General features: G+C 37.6%; 1 protein-coding gene and 1 long non-coding RNA gene across 2 annotated transcripts in view; one reads left to right on the top strand and one right to left on the bottom strand.

The window, feature by feature from the left end:
• Nucleotides 1-19305, top strand: part of KIAA0391 (KIAA0391 ortholog) — a 133470-nt gene that overhangs the window by 75791 nt on the left and 38374 nt on the right. The window lies entirely within an intron of this gene.
• LOC104985233 overlaps nucleotides 12068-19305 on the bottom strand; it is a 16594-nt gene continuing 9356 nt past the window's right edge. The window contains exons 2-3 of the long non-coding RNA XR_824862.1: nucleotides 16389-16506; nucleotides 12068-12229 (exon numbers count right to left, since the gene is read on the bottom strand). This is a non-coding gene — a long non-coding RNA (uncharacterized LOC104985233). The remainder of the gene's footprint in view (nucleotides 12230-16388; nucleotides 16507-19305) is intronic.

Consider the following 19305-nt stretch of genomic DNA (forward strand, 5'->3'; position numbering starts at 1 on the left):
TGGAGTAGTGATACCAAACTCAGTTATCATTTGGTCTGTCTCCACTTATTCCAATTATATTAATCAGAATGTTGTAATCATTTTATTCTTCAATTACTCATCAAAGCTTCCTTGTTTTAAGGCCCTGTACAGAGTGTATTCAAAGTACAAAGGTGAAAGAGGCATAGTCTCTTTCCTGAAGGATTTTATAGTCTCTTAGGGGAAATAAGAGAAAAAGATAAATGTCTACAGACAGAATACGATCAGCATGTTAATTGTACCAATAACTCTGCACAGAAACTGCAAGTAACATTTCTTAGATTTTCCTAATTGTTCAAACTACTCTTTCTGTCCAGTTACTCAGAAGTAATAAACATTTATGGTGTTTCCAGTTTATTTATAATGTTGTTAATATTGTTTTTCTTAGTTTTAGCTAACACTTATTAAGAATTTCACACATGCCAGGAACTACTCTTGAGTACCATACATACATTATCTCATTTAATCCTCATAAGAGTCTTATTATTTTCACCTTGCAGATGGAGAAACTGAGGGTTAGAGAATTCAAGAAACTTGCCTGTGATAAATTTACAACCAGTAAATGTCAGATTTGAGCTGCAGACCTAGGTTGTCTAATGCCAGAGGCTTATCTTAAAAGATTCTATTACATTCTCTCTCTATGGACCTTGCCAATACCTCTGCTCTTTTAACAGAGGAAAACAGCTTCAGGATTGAAAGGAAAGCCATCAACAGTGTCTGTTCATTTATTTTAATTAGCTGTTGACATGATCTTAAAACAGAAAATACTCTGCCAAAGAGTTCACACTTACTATCACCGTGGTTGTGTGTCCTTGTACACACAGCCTCTTTAGTGTGGTTCTTTGTTCTCGCTCTTCATAGCTCAGCTTTGGAACCCTCTCTAGGAAGTTCCCCCATCTCTCTGTCTGCCCCACCGCCCAGGAGGTCCTCTTTCTCCCACTACGTTGTCTTCGTCTGTGTGCTCTCCAAGCAGCCTGCTTTCATCCCTGTCATAGCACCAGTCATGTGATTGAATTGTCTTAAGTTTTTTAATAGAAGGGACTGTTCTTCATTTTAGCAATCTCAGTGTCCAACACAGTGTCTGGCCTGTGGTGAGTATGCAAAAACTGTTGAATGGATGGATGTTTGACTCAAGTGTTTTGAGGCTTGTGCAAAACACTCTGGAAGCCATCTCACATCACTTTGATAGTAGTGCTTATTGGGGACAATGTACCGTTTGATTCTCCAGGGTTTCTGGTGAATAACAAGTGCTTTTCATTTCCCTGAAGCCTTGAGGTCATAGATGGCAGAGGAAGGAGGGAATGCTGCTAGTGAATTCTCTGAGTGGGATGGAGGATACTAGTGTTCTGCTTCCTTCCCTCCCTAGTGAGAACAGGGCCATGCTTTAAAGTTAGGGGTAAGATAGTGTCAACATGTAACGTCAGAGTCTTTCAGTAGCTCACTGTTGACTGATTGGGACCTCTGGCAGGTACTGGCCAGGTCCACAGTGTTTGGGCCCATAGTTTTTTAATGCAACTTTATATCCCCACCAATCAGCATCAAGTTTGAACCTTTGTAGCTCATTGTAAAGATCATTCCTAAGTGTTTACCCCTAACTTGAAATCCCTCTCATCTTTATCATAAGTTTGTAGACTAGCAGCACCATGATCTATCAGATGGCAGGAAAACTGTACCCCTTCCCCCACCATTTATTGACTGGATGACTGTAAGTAAGACAGTGGAGCTTCTTTGGGCCTCAGTCCTCTCCTTTTGAAAGTGAGAGTCCTAAGTTTTTTGTGTTCCTGAGACCATGGAACTAAACTGGATTATTTCTCAAGGTCCATTCCCTATCCATTTTAAGATACATAATTTATATGAATTACTTATCAGTGTGCCATTGTTCACTGAGAGGGTTGATCAAAACATTTTTCCCCTCTAGAGATTATGTATTTGCCATTTGTTTGCCATTTAGCAGTGCTCAAATTCTAACTCATGAATGTATTGCATTTAGTGTGTTATTTTTAACCCCAAAGTTTCCTGGTATTAGGATTATTAATATCACATGGAGGCCTCTTATGGTGATTGTTTTTCTTTAGGGATAAGGGCCTAATATGCTAAGCAAGAATATACTGCCAGACTATTTACCTAAGGACACCTAGCACCTTTGGGGCATGTTACATCAATCAACACATGAGATAAAGGCTGAAATGTTTTTGTCACGGCCCTTCTACTCTCTACTCTCAAAAAAAAAGTTCTTGAGCATTATATAAAAGCCCTTACACTTTACCAAAAGCCTTACTTCCTGAAAACAGAAATCAGATTTTAAGAGTTAAGAACTATAGTCATCAGAAAAAAAGTATCTCCTTCGGTATTACCATAAATACATAAATAGATCTTTGTCCTCCACCAAGGACATCATTGTTCTCCACCGAGAAAGAAATGCAAAGTATACAACATTTTAACAGAGAGAGTATCTGTCAATGGGCTCCTAACCCCCCCAACTCTATCCTTATTCTACTGTTCCATACAACTGCAACCTTCCTGTTAGTTGGTTTTTTTTTTTTTAACATTTTATTATGAAAATTTAAAAAATACATCAAAGTTTAAAGAATTTTATAGTGGATATCTACATACTCAGCTCTTTGGTTCTACCATTACCATTTTACTATACTTTCTTCTTTAGGTGTCTGTTTTTCTGTCTTTTGTCCATTTATAAGTTCATGTGGACTTTTTATGCATTTCAAAATAGACTACAGATATCTATATTTATACCTATTCTCTCTTGATCAGTATTTTCATTTCTGCCAAAACTGACTGAACTCTAGTGTGTAGGCATGACCACTTCTGCCTGACTCATTCAAGGCTGTTGAATATCACAAGTCTTTTCCTACAGTGCTGTTGGCCTGTATGAAGTGGTTTTCACAGAACAGACCAGTGACATTCTAGAGGGACATTCTAATCAGCACTATCCAATAGAAATATAATGTTATTTAAAATCTTCTAGTAGCCACATTAAAAATGTTAAAAGTAAAAAGTTCACCTGTTAGGTAAAATAACTTTAGCTTTTTTATTAACCCATCGTAATCCAAAATGTCATTTCAACATGTAATAATACTTTAGTAATTACTAATGAAATATTTTATATTCTATTTATATAGTAATTTTCATGGAAATCCAGTACATCTCATTTCTGATTAGTTCTATTTCAAGTGCTCAGTAGTAACTTGTAGCCAATATATTGAACAGTATAGTTCTAGACCTTCAAACTTAATGGCTATATCATTCCTCCTCCTAAATTTCCAGTGTCTGAAAGTGCTGACAGAGCAGTCAAATTTCCTAATGAATGTGAAAGAAGTAGTGATATTCATCACAGCAAACCCTAATTATACCCTTTCACATTGAGGCCATTTTTATTCATTTCCTTGTCAGAAACTTCCCAATTTTTTTCTTTCAATCACTTCTCATCTACACTCAGAGTTAAGTTACATTCCCTATACCAATATCGAGTGTATTTTATTACTTTTCTGCTGCCCTTCTTCTAATTTCAGGGTTTACCAGTTTGTCTTCTCTCATTTTTTGCTAGAACACTCTTTCTAGAACAGGTAAGATCTTTAAATTTCACTTGTAAAAATTAAAACTACATGCTAGTATTAAAATATTAATGAGTCTAGTTATAAAAATTAAAAACTGATCTCTGGTGGAATTGTTCTATATCCTGATTGCAGTATTAATTAAAAGTTGTAAAATTGTGTATGTGCACCTGTATGCATGCATGCACACATACACATGCACAAATGAAGAAATTGACTAGTTGTTATAAATTGAAATTTTTACCTTATTGGCTAGAAGAAAGATTTTTGTCTGAGTAACTGGAAAGATGTTCCTATTTATGAAGAGTAAAGGGTCTCTTAATTATTTGTCAGAAGACAGCTGTATGCTTTCTTTCACCATTCACAGAATGTTTTTAATTTTGGATCATGAAGATGCTTCATCTCATTCTCTGATTTCGGTTAGTATATTTTATCCAGAAAGTGGGTGAGGAGAAGCCACACATAGGTCATACAAAATTTATCTGATTTCAGATACATCTGGGTGGTTTTTATTTTTAACTTTTAGCTTCTAGTTATGTGTTGACCAGCACATAGCAAAAACTTAGATTGGGAATTTGGCAGGAGTAGCAAAAATAACTAGTAATTCTGACAGTGACACAGTTTTGGAGGAAGAGGCTCATGTTAATAAGTATTAATTGTCTTGAAAAATATACATGTGTGACTATCTAGAAACACCTTAAATGTTGCCTAATTCAGGTATTGGATAAATAGATTGATTTAAATCCCTGGAAGACTAAGACATGCCTACTGAGTTTCTGATAAAAAGAGCAAAACAGTTCCCCTCCTCCAGTTTTCTTGAGCAGAGCAAGTCACACACTGTAGGCTTCATGACCACATCACATTGCATCTTTTTATTTTTTTGGTAAAAATATGGAACACTTCACGAATGTGTGTGTCATCATTGCACAGGGGCCATGCAAATCTTGTCTGTACCATTTCAATTTTAGTATATGTACTGCCAAAGCGAGCACTCACATTACATCTTAATAGAACTGGCTCAGATGCCACCATGAAACTGATGAGCATTTTTAGTGGGTGTATAACACTGAAAAGATTATTTTTTAATGTTTTTCTTAGATAATCATTTTATTCATGCTTTGCAATCACCTTATTCATTTACTTGTTTTTGTTTCCTAACAGTTTCCCACCTACCAAGAATGTAAGTTCCATGAGATTAAGGACCTTACCCCTTTTGTTCACTGCTGTATTCCAAGCACTTAAAACCATGCCTTGCACATAATGACTACTCAGTAAATATTGTCAAAAGAATGAGTGATTATCTTTATAGATTCTTCAGTAGAAAACTGTCAGCCAAGAGAAAATATCGCCAGGATATCTGCTCTGTATACTTTAACGACTGTCAGTGTTGTTCATGATAAAAGCTATACCTTATCCTTTTCACTTATCAAAATATTCATTTGTTTCTTTTGTCAGTCATCTTTAGATGATGAGAAAAACAGGGTATTTCAAAGAATACTGTCTGTCAGGGAAGCAGGGTACTATTCACATCTAGAAGTAGGAAAATGATAAAAGCCAAAATAACAATACCTATATTATTTTGGGAAAAGCCAAAATAGCAACACCTATAGTATTTTATATTTTGGGAAAGAGTTATGTACTGTTTTAGAAGAAGGTATTATCAATAGACAAATGTCTATTATCAGTAGACAAATGCAGAAGTTGTGAAGTTTTATAAATTCTTATTCTGATTTGTGTCAAGCAATAGGCAAGAATGGACATGTCTTTCTAAAACAATACTTTTAAATGGCTGGGTGCCTAGATTGCCTAATGAATATAGGCCTTCATACTTACTAAAGATTGGAAGAGTTATTATTTTTTGTCTTTAAAAAAATTTATTGACTAAAAAATGGAAAGATCAGGAAAAATAAACTCTGGTTAAGATCTGATGTGGGGCTCTGTTCCCAACTCTGCTGCTACCTCCCTTTGTGATCTTGGGTGATCTCTTTTTTTTGAACCCCAATTTCCTTGTTTATAAAATGAGAAGACCAGGCTTAATATTCTTTAAAGACTCTCAGCTCTAAAAAACTTAAGGATTCCATCAGGCTCCCCATGAACAGCAATGCATTTCTTCCAAAAGAGGGTGCTGTGGTTTTTCTGAGTGCTCTAGCATTTTCTTGAGAGGAACTGAAGAGAGGTGCAATCTCAGCTTAATTTCCTGTCTTTAGACTTTCCACTTTTGAGAAATACTGATTCCTTAAATTTATTTAGTTGTTTAGTTGAGGTGATGTAAACTAATTCTTGATGTTATTGATACTTTTTAAAGCTTTTTTTAATATGTTAATTTAGAAAATCTGGCAAATAAAATGTCTAAGAAAAAATAAAAAATACACAGTCTTACCACTCAGTATTAACATTTTGGTGTATTTCTGAGTTTTTTTTTGGTATCATTCAATTTTTCCCATATCTATATCTAGAGAGAATGGGAGAAGGAGTAGAGATTTTATTTTGTTTTTGGCTTTTCCCATCTGGTGAGACTTCCTATGGAATTTGTTTTGGGAACTGTTGTTTATATAGCCACACTCTTATTCAATATTTCGGTTGTTTCATATTTTAATATTAAAAATAGTGGTGTGAAGAATATCTTGGATGTGAATCTATGACATAATATGTTCAGATTTCTGAATCAAAAGCAATAAACATTTTAAGGTTCTTGATACATTTGTCAAATTGCTATCCTGAAATATAGCCCCTTTGATCAAATCATATATGGAATTGTGCAATGTGTGACTTCTTGTCTCTGGCTTCGTTCTCTTTTTTTAAATTCAAGTATAATTGACATATAACACCGTAGTTTCAGGTGTACAATGAAATGATTGGATACTTGTATACACTGAAATGATCACCGCAATTGGCTTCTTTTAATTAGCATGTTTTCAAGGTTTATCCATGTTATAGCATGTATCAGTTCTTCATTTCTTTTTATCATCAAATAATACACCATTGTATAGATACACCACATTTTGTTTATACATTTATCAATTTTATTATTTTTACTTTGGGGTTATTATGAATAACAATTATATGAATATTTGTGTACAGACTTTTGTGTGGATATGTATTTTTGTTTCTCTTGGCTGTATATCTAGAAATTGAATTGCCAAGTCATATGGTAACTCTTTGTTTAATCATTTGAGGAACTATCAGACTGTTTTCCAAAGTGACCACACCATTTTACATTCCCACTAGTAAATATATAAGGGTTCTAATTTCTCCATATTCTCACTCACAGTTGTTACTGTCTTAGTCATCTTAGTGGGTGTACAGTGGTATCTCATTGTGGTTTTGATGTGCCCTGTTGGCTAATGATGTTGATCATCTGTTAATACGCTTATTATCTATTTGCTTATCTTCTTTGAAGAAATGGCTATTCAGATCTTTTGCCCATGTTTAAATTGGGTTAATTTTATTATTGAGTTGTAAGAATTTTTTATATATATTTTGGGTACTGAACTTTTATCAGATATAGAATTTGTAAAAATTTTCTCCCACTCTATGGTTCTTTTTACTTTCTTAATGTGTCCTTGGGACCACAAAAATCTTGAATGATGATAATGTCCAGTTTATCTATTATTTTCCTGTTGTTTTCATATCTTAAGAAACCATTGCCTAATCTAAGATCATAAAATTTGTGCCTTGTTTTCTGCAGTTTTATAGTTTCAGCTCTTATATTTAGATCTTTGATCAGTTTGAACTGATTTTTATATATGGCATAAAGTATGGACCTAACTTCATTCTTTAGTTTATGGATATCCAGTTGTCTGGCATAATTTGTTGAAAAAGCAATTCTTTCCGCAATTGAATTACCTTAGAACTCTTTTTAAAAACCAGTTTACCACACCCTCCCTCCAACCCCCACCCTCCCCAAATCAATTGACCACAAAAATGAAGGTTTTAACAGACCTTCAGTTCTGTTTTATTGATCTTAATGTTTATTCTGAGGCGATTACTGTAGCTTTGTAGTAGATTTTGAAATTGGCAAGTATAAGTCCTCCAACTTTTTCTTTTTCAAGATTGTTTTGCCTATTTTGAGTCCATGTGAATTTTTAGAATCAGCTTGGCAATTTCTACAAAGAAGCCATCTGAGATTTTGATAGGGATTGTATTGAATCTAGATATTTTTAGGTGTTTTAGAAAATAAATGATGAGACTGACATTTTTATATGTTTGTTAACAGTTTTTTGAATTCATATCATTTTTCTAAGTTCATATGTTTATGCTTTTTTCTGTTGGGCTTATTAATATTTATTTACTTTGTATGCACTCTTTGTAGATTAACTTATTGGCCCTTATGGTATTTATTGTAGATATTTTCCCAATTTGCCTTTTCCTATTGCTTAGGGCTTCCCTGGTGGCCCAGATAAAGAATCCACCTGCAATGCAGGAGAGGTCTTCAGACCCTGGGTCAGGAAGATCCCCTGGAGAAGGGAATGGCTACCCACTCCAGTCTTCTTGCCCAGAGAATTCCATGGACAGAAGAGCCTGGCGGGCTACAGTCCATGGGGTTGCAAAGAGCTGGACATGACCGAGCAAGTAACACTTCACTTTTTTTCATGAACTTTGGTATATAGAAATTTTGGTATATAGAAATTCTATATACTTTTGGTATATAGAAAAATACAGGTCATTTTTTTTTCCCTTAGTTTTCTTTCTTTTTTTTTTTTTTAATTTAGAAAATCTTGCTTCTTCCTGAATTTATTCTTAGTAAAGCAGGTGAACCTTGGCCACCTTGGTCCAGAAAGCCAGGTTAGTTAAACAATTTAAAGTTAGATTATTATATTTTTAAACTCACTTATTCTTAAAATATATGTAATAGACATGTTTTGTTAGTATTAAAATTTTTTTTTAATAATTTATAATAGATCAATCTATTTTAATCCCTTGGGTTTTTTGTGTTATTTTTGTTTTCCCACAAACCTCACCAAAATATCTTGCTATTATTTGTAATATTTGCTATGATAAAAGAGTATTCTATGTACATTCCTGTCATTGTTCATTCAGCACAACAGTGTAACTTCAAGCTCTTACATCTAGCCTCCTTTAGGAAGAGTATGTTCTTGATTCTCCTATTTATACTTTTAATTCTGAAAAAAAGACTTTCATTTGGCTTTCTTTTCCTATACGCTCTGTTCTTACTTCTTTCCATGCATCAGAAACTGTAAAAAGAAGAGTATTCTTCTCTCTACCCGCCCCCCACCCCCCAACTACAGCCTTTTCTTTCTCTCTCATTCTCTCTTTTTTCTCTCTTTCTCTTGTTCTTTCCTTTTGCTTCTCATTCTAATTGGCCAGCTTTGAGCTACAGAGTTTCTTCTTTTTTGTGTGCTGAATTAACCCACTACCCCTTTCATCTTCGTTCTTTTTTTAAAAAATTAATTTTTAATTGACTTATAGTTGATTTATGTTTTAGGTATATACCAAAGTGATTCATTTATATGTAGTATATTCTTTTTTATGTTATTTTCCATTATAGATTATTACAAGATACTGAATATCATTCCCTGTTCTGTATATTAGGTACTTGTTGGTTGTGTATTTTATATATAGTAATGTGTATCTGTTAATCCCAAATTCCTAATTTACCCCTCACCCCTCTTTACCCTTTGGTAACCATAAGTTTGTTTTCTGTGTCTGTGAGTCTGTTTCTGTTTTGCAAGTTCATTTGTATTATATTTTAGATTCCACATATAAGTGATATCATGTGACACTTGTCTTTTTTTTTGTCTGACTTACTTTACTTAGTATGATAATTTTAGGTCCATCATGTGTTGACCTTTCACCTTCATTCTGACTCACTTTCTAAAGTACATCATTCCTGGTTCTACCTTAACAACGAACGTTGGTACTACTGACATTTTAGGCCAGATAATTCTTTGTTGTGGGGTTATGTTATTCATTGTAGGATGTTTATCAGGATCCCTGGCCTCTCCCCAGTTAAATGCCAGTAGCATTGCCTCCCCACCTTTCTCAGTTGTGAATACCAGTGTCTCTAGACATTGCCAGATATCATGGGGCAAGACTATCCTTCAGTTAAGAATCCTGTAATTGACCAAGCAAACCACTATTCTAGTTCCAAAATGTAAATTCCTATCTCAACTGTATTTTCTTCACTACCTTTTCTTACCTATTCCCCAACTAGAGCCAAATAAAATTCTTCCTTGCTACCCATTAGATCTATAACTTGATGCTGTATCAGAAGCATCCCTTATATTAGCCATAGCATACATTTTGGCATTATGTACTTGACCCATGAGCGATCATTTATTAATTGAGTGACCTTACATCTCTCTGATAACTTCATCTATAAAAGGAGGATAAATACCTACTCATTGGATTTTTTTAATTTAGTTTTTTTTTAGCACCAAAAGCATTTTGTATTGGGGTATATATAGCCAATTAAAAGTGTAGTGGTAGTTTGAGGTGAACAGTGAACGGACTCAGCCATACATGTATCCATTCTGCCCCAAATCCTCTCTCCCATCTAGGTTGGCACATTAACATTGAGCAGAATTCCATGTGCTATATACAATCAGTTTTTGCTTGTCCATTTTAAATATAGTAGTGTGTATATAACCTTTCCAAAGTCCTTAACTATCCCTCCCCCTGGCAACCATGAATTCTTTTCTAAGTCTGTGAGTCTCTTTCTGTTTGTAAGTCAGTTCATTTGTATCGTTTCTTTTTAGGTTCCACATTTAAAGGATGTCATATGATATTTCTTCTCTGTCTGACTTCACTTAGTATTAGACTCTCTAGGTCCATCCATGTTGCTGAAAATGGTCTTATTTCATTCTTTTTAATGGCTGCCTACTCATTGGATTTTAATGAGAATTAAACAAAAGAATGGGCTTCCTTGGTGGCTCAGTGGTAAAGAATCAGCCTGCAATGCAGGAGACATAGTTTTGATCCCTGGGTCAGGAAGATCTCGTGGAGAAGGAAATGGCAACCCACTCCAGTATACTCGCCTGGGAAATCTGATGGACAAAGAAGCCTGGTGGGCTACAGTCCATGGGGGTCACAAAAGAATCAGGTGAGACTTAATGATTAAACAGCAACAAAAATAAAACAATGCTTTTTAATTGTTGACCACATTGTAAATGCTCAATTAAGAGTAGATGTTGTATTACCATCATCACTACTCCATTGCTCACATCCTCTATTGAGCTGACTTTGAGATGGCACATAGGCATATCTCAAAAATTGTCCCTGATTGAACCACGCTATTCTTTCAGGCTAAAACTAGTCTCTCCTCCTTGGAATTCCTTGGAAAAGTATTTTCTCTTTTTCTTGTATCACTTGGCACTCTTTACCTTATGTTACAGTTATTAATGTACATGTTTTTTCTTTATACTTGTCATTCTACTCCTTACAGTTCTCAATGTATCTTTCACCCTCATAGTCTATCCAACACATTCTCACATGGTACAGTAGTAGTAAATATTTTGAATAAGTAAATAAATTTAGAAACTGAACTGGTGAACAAGCTCAGGGTGTTACTGAATTCAAGCTCTATTGCTTGCCACACAAAACAGGCCAGTAAATTAAGAGACGAGGTGTTGGGGCCAGGAATAGCAACTTTGTTGGTAAATCCAGCAGACTGAGAAGATAGTGGACTGGTGTCCCCAAAGCCATTTTTTCCAAGTTTGGATGCCAGTTCTTTTATAGAACAGAGAGAAGGATTAAGAAGTAAAGCCAAAAAAAACCCCCAAAAACAGTTCAGTTCAGTCACTTGGTCGTGTCCGACTCTGCAACCCCATGAACTGCAGCATTCCAGGCCTCCCTGTCCATCACCAACTCCAAGAGTTTACCCAAACCCATGTCCATCGAGTTGGTGATGCCATCCATCCATCTCATCCTCTGTCATCCCCTTCTCCTCCTGCTCTCAATCTTTCCCAGCATCAGGGTCTCTTCAAATGAGTCAGCTCTTCGAATCAGGTGGCCAGAGTATTGGAGTTTCAGCTTCAACATCAGTCCTTCCAATGAACGAACACCCAGGACTGATCTCCTTTAGGATGGACTGGTTGGATCTCCTTGCAGTCCAAGGGACTCTCAAGAGTCTTCTCCAATACCACAGTTCAAAAGCATCAATTCTTTGGCACTCAGCTTTCTTTATAGTCCAACTCTCACATCCATACATGACCACTGGAAAAACCATTGCCTTGACTAGACGGACTTCTGTTAGCAAAGTAATGTCTCTGCTTTTTAATATGCTGTCTAGGTTGGTTGTAACTTTCCTTCCAAGGAGTAAGTGTCTTTTAATTTCATGGCTGCAGTCACCATCGGCAGTGATTTTGGAGCCCAGAAAAATAAAGTCAGCCACTGTTTGCACTGTTTCCCCATCTATTTGCCATGAAGTGATGGGACTGGATGCCATGATCTTAGTTTTCTGAATGTTGAGCTTTAAGCCACCTTTTTCACCCTCCTCTTTCACTTTCATCAAGAGGCTCTTTAGTTCTTCTTCACTTTCTGCCATAAGAGTGGTGTCATCTGCATAATAGTAAGTTGTTGCAAATATTTCCTGGTTCTAGCCAGACTTTAGAGGGGATGTGCTAATTTTTTCTTTCTTGCAGCCATTCACAGGTGGGCCTGGCCAGGATGTTTCCTGTGAACTTAAAGATTTTAGTTTAATATAGGCGTGGGAGGCAGGGTTCCCAGAAATAGACCATTATATATACTTTAAGCTACAGGCAACATCCCTTTAGGGAAGGCAGCAAAAGCAATAGAATACAGAGGTCAATGTAAAAGAAACAAATACAATAAGGATTTAGATTTGTTCTTCCCTATTACAAGGGTAACTTATTTTAACACCAGCAGAATAGTAACTTGGGGGTTTGGATCTACCACTTATTATCTGTGTGCAACCCAACTCACCATATACTGGAGTGTTCAATAAAATAGTTTTGTGATCAGCAAATAAAACTTTAGTAGGAAAAAAAATTCTTTTTATCCATAGTATTTTGTCTTATAAAAGTAATTTAGAGATGTAAATAACACTCTTTGGTGCCATACAATCAAGATATATCTCTTTGTTTTAGTTGTACTGTCCCCCTTTTTAATTAGCCACTAGGAAATAGGTATTAAATTGGAACTTCATTATTTTGGAATATTTACATTTTCTTCAAGAACTCGTGAAGTACTACTCACAGACTTTTCTAAGCCCCTTTTGTAAATTAACAGCAAGTTAAGGATAGAGTGAGATGGACTTATAGTGACATTTTTTTCTACAAAGTGACATAAAACATATATGAAAGCTAGGGCCTACATTTAAAAGTGTTTAGACTCTGGGTGTAAACAGATTGTAACATTTGAAAGTGTTTTCTACATTTGAAAAGTGTTTTATGGCCACTCAGAAGATAGTTTGGACTCTACCTGCATAATTTGGCTCAGCTACTATTTCCTGTGTGACCATGACATTTGAATGGATTCCACATCTAGACACAGCTTCATGTATTTTCTAGAGACAGGCTGGTACTATGAATTTTATAATACACAGTGAATATACTGGTAAATTTCTGTATGCTTACTTGCTTGTATCAAAATGTATCTCCTTTTGTCTATTGCCTGGAAAGTAGAGGTATCAGTTTCTAGAAACACTGCAGAAAAACTTTCCTAAGTGGTGGCTTTCCACATGGACCCTGTTGTTATTACTTTTTTCCACTAGGCAGGAAGTGACTAGAATAAAGATTCTTAGATTTAGAAGATCTTAAAAGTCTACTTGTCTGAGTTCCCCCTGCCTTTGTCTTCATGTGATTGCCTTATCTGTCTCCTGGCTTCTTTCCTTCTGTGTCTTGCAAGGTTATTGGATGCAGGACTCACCTGGATAATTCAGAATGATGTCATCTCAGGGATCCCTAACTTGATTACACTTGAAATTTTATCCAAATAAGATCTCATTCACTGATTAAGGCCATGGATATGTCTTTCTGAGGCTCACTATTCAGTACTGCACTCCCAGTCTCACTCCACATTCTGCCAGGTTCATTTTACAGCATGCTAACAAATTGTGAAACATTGATAAGTATTTGGTGATAAGTATTTTGATATGCTGATGTGTTAAAAAGCAAGAGTGTTCCAGAAAAACATCTACTTGTACTTTATTGACTACGCCAAAGCCTTTGACTATGTGGCTTACAACAAATTATGGAAAATTCTTATAAAAAGATGGGAATACCAGACCACTTGACTTGCCTCCTAAGAAATCTGTATGCAGGTCAAGAAGCAACAGTTAGAACTGGACATGGAACAACAGACTTGTTCCAAATCGGGAAAGGAGTACATCAAGGCTGTATATTGTCACCCTGCTTATTTAACTTTTATGCAGAGTATATCATGCAAAATGCCGGACTGGATGAAGCACAAGCTGAAATCAGGATTGCCAGGAGAAATATCAATAACCTCAGATGCGCATATGACACCACCTTTATGGCAGAAAGCAAAGAACTAAGAGCCTCTTGATGAAAGTGAAAGAAGAGAGTGGAAAAGTTGGCTAAAAATTCAACATTCAGAAAACTAAGATCATGGGATCCAGCCCCATCACTTCATTGCAAATAGATGGGGAAATAATGGAAACAGAGACTTTATTTGGCGGGGGGAGGCTCCAAAATCACTGCAGATGGTGACTGCAGCCATGAAATTAAAAGACACTTGCTCCTTAGAAAAGCTGTGACCAACCTAGACAACATATTAAAAAGCAGAGACGTGACTTTGCCAACAAAGGTCCGTCTAGTCAAAGCTATGGTTTTTCCAGTACTCATGTATGGACGTGAGAGTTGGACTATAAAGAAAGCTGAGCCCTGAAGAATTAATGCTTTCGAACTGTGGTGTTGGAGAAGACTCTTGAGAGTTCCTTGGACTGCAAGGGGATCAAACCAGTCAATCCTACAGGAAATCAGTCCTGGGTGTTCATTGGAAGGACTGATGCCAAAGCTGAAACTCCAATACTTTGGCCACCTGATGTGAAGAACTGACTCATTGGAAAAGACCCTTATGCTGGGAAAGATTAAAGGCAGGAGGAGAAGGGGATGACAGAGGATGAGGTGGTAGGATGGCATCACCAACTCGATGGACATGAGTTTGAGCAAGTTCTGGGAGTTGGTGATGGAAATGGAAGCCTGGAGTGCTATAGACCATGGGGTCGCACAGAGTTGTACATGGCTGAGTACTGAACTGAACTGTATTAAATGCTAAGACAGAGAGTGAGTGAGTGAGTGAAGTCGCTCAGTCGTGTCTGACTCTTTGCGACCCCATGGACTGCAGCCTACCAGGCTCCTCCGTCCATGGGATTTTCCAGGCAAGAGTACAGGAGTGGGTTGCCATTTCCTTCTCCAAAGACAGAGAAGGAACACCTAAATCAGTAGTGAAGAAGTGATATCTAAACTGAAACCAAAAGATCAAAAGGAAGGAGAGAGGAAAGAGGTGGCTAGATTAGTGTTCCAGGCAGAAAGGAGCATCCGTACTCACTTCCTGTTTTAGAGCCACACCTCCTACAGGAGAAATCAAAAATGGCAGCTGACAGTTCCTCTGGTTGCTCCCTAGCAAGTAGGGGCAGGTGTGAGCTTGGGGTGAAGAGAATGAGTCACTCATCTCATCTGTAGCATTTCAGGGAATGCCAGAAAACCTCAGTAATTAAGGACTATTTTACTGCAGTATTTTTAAGAATTACAATTAATGTAAAAAATCCATGAAGAAAATAACAAAAATTTAAAGAAAGAAGGATCAGTAGCATTGATTTTCTCTTTTGCCTCAGGCACCAATACAGTCTGGCATTGTTGTTGTTGTTCTTTGTTGTTCATTTGCTGAGTTGTGTCAGACTTTTTGTGACCCCATGGACTAGAGCATGCCAGGCTTCCCTGTCCTTCACTGTCTCCCAGAGTTTACTCAAACTCATGTCCGTTGAGTCAGTGATGCTGTCTAACCATCTCATCCTCTGTTGCCCCTTATCTTGTCCTCAATCTTTCCCAGTATCAGGGTCTTTTCCAATGAGTCGGCTCTTCACATCAGTTGGCCAAAGTGTTGGAGCTTCAACTTCAGCATCAGTCCTTCCAATGAATATTCAGGGTTGATTTCCTTCAGGAATAACTGGTTTGATCTCCGTGCTGTCTAAGGGACTCTCAAGAGTTTTCTCCAGCACTACAGTTCAAAAGCATCAATTCTTCAGCATGGTACTGTTTTGTGGCTTTCTTTAAATTTTAATATTTTGTTCATCATAGATTTTTGCATCAATTTTGACTTTTAAAAATACTGCATTAACAGACTACTTATCTTGATTAGTGAGTGTTTTGGTGCCCCTTTATATTTTGTGTTCAAGGCTAATAAGTTCCTCAGTCACCTCACCCGGGTCCCAGCCCTGTAACTAAGATACACACACAGGATCCATGCTTAGCCTGTTGGGCAGTCTCTTCTGGGGCTTGAGTCTAGAGGGTGTAAAGACAGAGATGTGGTTAGAAATACCTCACAGTAATGGCAGTGGACATCTGTGTTCCACTCTGTTGTGACATGTGATGTGCATGCTCAGGCACACCTCTAGAGGCTGTCCCGGAGGCCGTGTGTAACGCCCCTACTGTGCCATGATCTTGGTCATGTACTACGGTGGCCCCCTCTTGGTCTTGCTCCTTTTCTGAGCTGGTGGTGTTGTGTTCAGAATCCATATTCCCTTCCTTTTTGAAAATCACAATCATCTTTGTTTATCTCCAGACTTTTATCCTCCCTTCTTTAGAGAAAACCAGTAATGGTTGCATGATTGTTTGTATATATAAGTTTTCTTGGTACCTTAGGATGAAATTCAGCCAGGGCTGGAGAAACGAACTCATTTGAGATGACTTTTTTTCAGTCACGTCCCCTTGCCTTGTACTTCTTTTCTCATTCAGTCTTTGACCAGAATTTCCAGCTGGAACATAATTTTGAACATTTATTATTTTTAGTCATCATTTCATAATATTATACTAACTGTTGAAACATAAATAAAATGACTTTTTTTTGCTGTCTATAACTTAAAAATAATAATAACAGCTAGTCATTGGCCCTGAATATGTGAACAGCAGAGATTAATGAGTTCCAGACTCAGAGGATTTCACAAGTGCCAGAGGCATCCATAGAGGAAACAATAATGTTTACTAAGAAACAGCTGGAAGATTTAGAGACATTATTCAGTAAGAACTTATGTCCAAACTCCAGTCTTGGCAAAGAATAGTCCCCAAGCTGTCATATATTCAGCAGTAACTACAGGTCTGGTTCAGGAACTTCATAGCAAAACTCAGAAAATAAAAATTCAAACATACTTGGTAAAAGCAACAAGAAGCTTAACAACAATTACCTGAGGGAAAGGTCAAGAGAAATATCGATACTCCTCACCAGGTTCACTGATGAGGCCTGTCCTGACTCCCTGACTTCTGTAGAGCATTTGGCACCCTCAGTCCAACTTAGCATGACCCTATTATTTACTGTTTTTTAAATTTATAATTATTATTTCTTGGTTGTCCTGGGTCTCCGTTGCTGCACCTCCAACCCATATCTCCATCTAATCTGTGAACACTTTGACGTTTACTCTGTCTGAGTCTGAGGTCCTCACAGGTGAAAGATTTCCTTCCTTTGCTGTTACAAAGTCCAAGCAAGCAAGCATTTGTCACTCCTGCATCACCTACAGTTTCCTCCCTGTCAGTCCTAAATAGCAGTTTTCTCTGTCATTTCCTCTGCTTTCTGAGAAATTGTCAATATGGTATCAATTTATCAGGTGTTCTACTTTTACCAGAATGAAACCTCTCCCCAGTGCCAGGAGAGGTGACATTTCCCGTTACTGCTGTACATTGTGTCTGTATCTGTTTTGTAATCTGTATTAGGAAAGCATCATTGTGTGTCGACCACAATAGCATCATTAGAATAGAACATACCTTTCCAATGTCGTGGGTCTCGGTGACACTTGCCTCCTTGTGTTAACCTTTCAAGTTTACTTTTCTTATTATTCATGTTCTAGAGATTGTTAATTAGGAATGAGGCCATAGCCTGCTCTCTACTTGATATTTTTGTTGATAAATTATTTAAAGGCTCTACTATAGTATTCTTTGGTTTCCCTTGTGGCTCAGCTGGTAAAGAATCTGCCTGCAATGGCAGGAGACCTGGGTTCGATCCCTGGGTTGCAAAGATCCCCTGGAGAAGGGAAAAGCTACCCATTCCAGTATTCTGACTAGGAGAATTCCATGGACTGTATAGTCCATGCTTCCCTGGTGGCTCAGAGAGTAAAGCATCTGCCTGCAATGCAGGAGACCCAGGTTCGATCCCTGGGTTGGGGAGATCCCTTGGAGAAGGAAATGGCTTCAATACTCTTGCCTGGAAAATCCCATGGACAGAGGAGCCTGGCGGGCTACAGTCCACAGGGTCACAAAGAGTCAGACACGACTGAGCGATGTCACTTTCACTTTCACTATAGTATTCTTTATGTATCACACCAGCACCTCTATGTTGGAGCTCTTCTTGATTTTACATTATTTTATTGAGACTTCTTAGGGGCTTCCCAGGTGGTACAGTGGTAAAGAATCCACCTGCCAGTGCAGGAGATGCAGGTTCAATCCCTGGGCCAGGAAAATCCCCTGGAGGAGGGCATGGCAATCCACTCCATTATGCTTGCCTGGAAAATTCCATGGATGGGGGAGCCTGGCAGGCTACAGTCCATGGGATTGCAGAGTTGGACAGGACTGAATGGCTGAGCACACTGAGACTTCAAACACCACCCAAGCATCTACTTTAACGCTTCCTGTCATATACCTAATATGAAATGATATATATCCTCTTTTCCCCTCTCATTTCCTGTGGGGCGTGGCAGATTTCGAGGAAATGAACACTTAGGAAACTTGATCAAGGATAGTGCTATTTCCTGGATAACTGTCTTTTAACTTGCATTATAGAGGCAGAGTTAGAAATCATACAGGGGAAGAGAAAAAGAAGGTCAGAAAATAAAGTCAAAGCAGTCAGTTCAGTCGCTCAGTCATGTCCGACTCTCTGCGACCCCATGAATCGCAGCACGCCAGGCCTCCCTGTCCATCACCAACTCCCAGAGTTTACCCAAACTCATGTCCATCGAGTCGGTGATGCCCTCCAGCCATCTCATCCTCTCTCGTCCCCTTCTCCTCCTGCCCCCAATCCCTGCCAGCATCAGGGTCTTTTCCAGTGAGTCAACTGTTCGCATGAGGTGGCCAAAGTATTGGAGTTTCAACTTCAGCATCAGTCCTTCCAATGAACTGAAGGACTGATCTCCTTCAGGATGGACTGGTTGGATCTCCTTGCAGTCCAAGGGACTCTCAAGAGTCTTCTCCAACACCACAGTTCAAAAGCATCAATTCTTCGGCACTCAGCCTTCTTCACAGTCCAACTCTCACATCCATACATGACCACTGGAAAAACCATAGCCTTGAATAGACAGACCTTTGTTGGCAAAGGAATGTCTCTGCTTTTGAATATGCTGTCTAGTTTGGTCATAACTTTCCTTCCAAGGAATAAGTGTCTTTTAATTTCATGGCTGCAATCACCATCTGCAGTGATTTTGGAACCCAAAAAAATAAAGTATGACACTGTTTCCACTGTTTCCCCATCTATTTCCCATGAAGTGATGGGACCAGATGCCATGATCTTAGTTTTCTGAATGTTGAGCTTTAAGCCAACTTTTTCACTCTCCTCTTTCACTTTCATCAAGAAG

The sequence above is a fragment of the Bison bison genome, unplaced genomic scaffold (genome assembly GCF_000754665.1).
Source record: "Bison bison bison isolate TAMUID 2011002044 unplaced genomic scaffold, Bison_UMD1.0 scf7180017864041, whole genome shotgun sequence".
Taxonomy (NCBI): domain Eukaryota; kingdom Metazoa; phylum Chordata; class Mammalia; order Artiodactyla; family Bovidae; genus Bison; species Bison bison.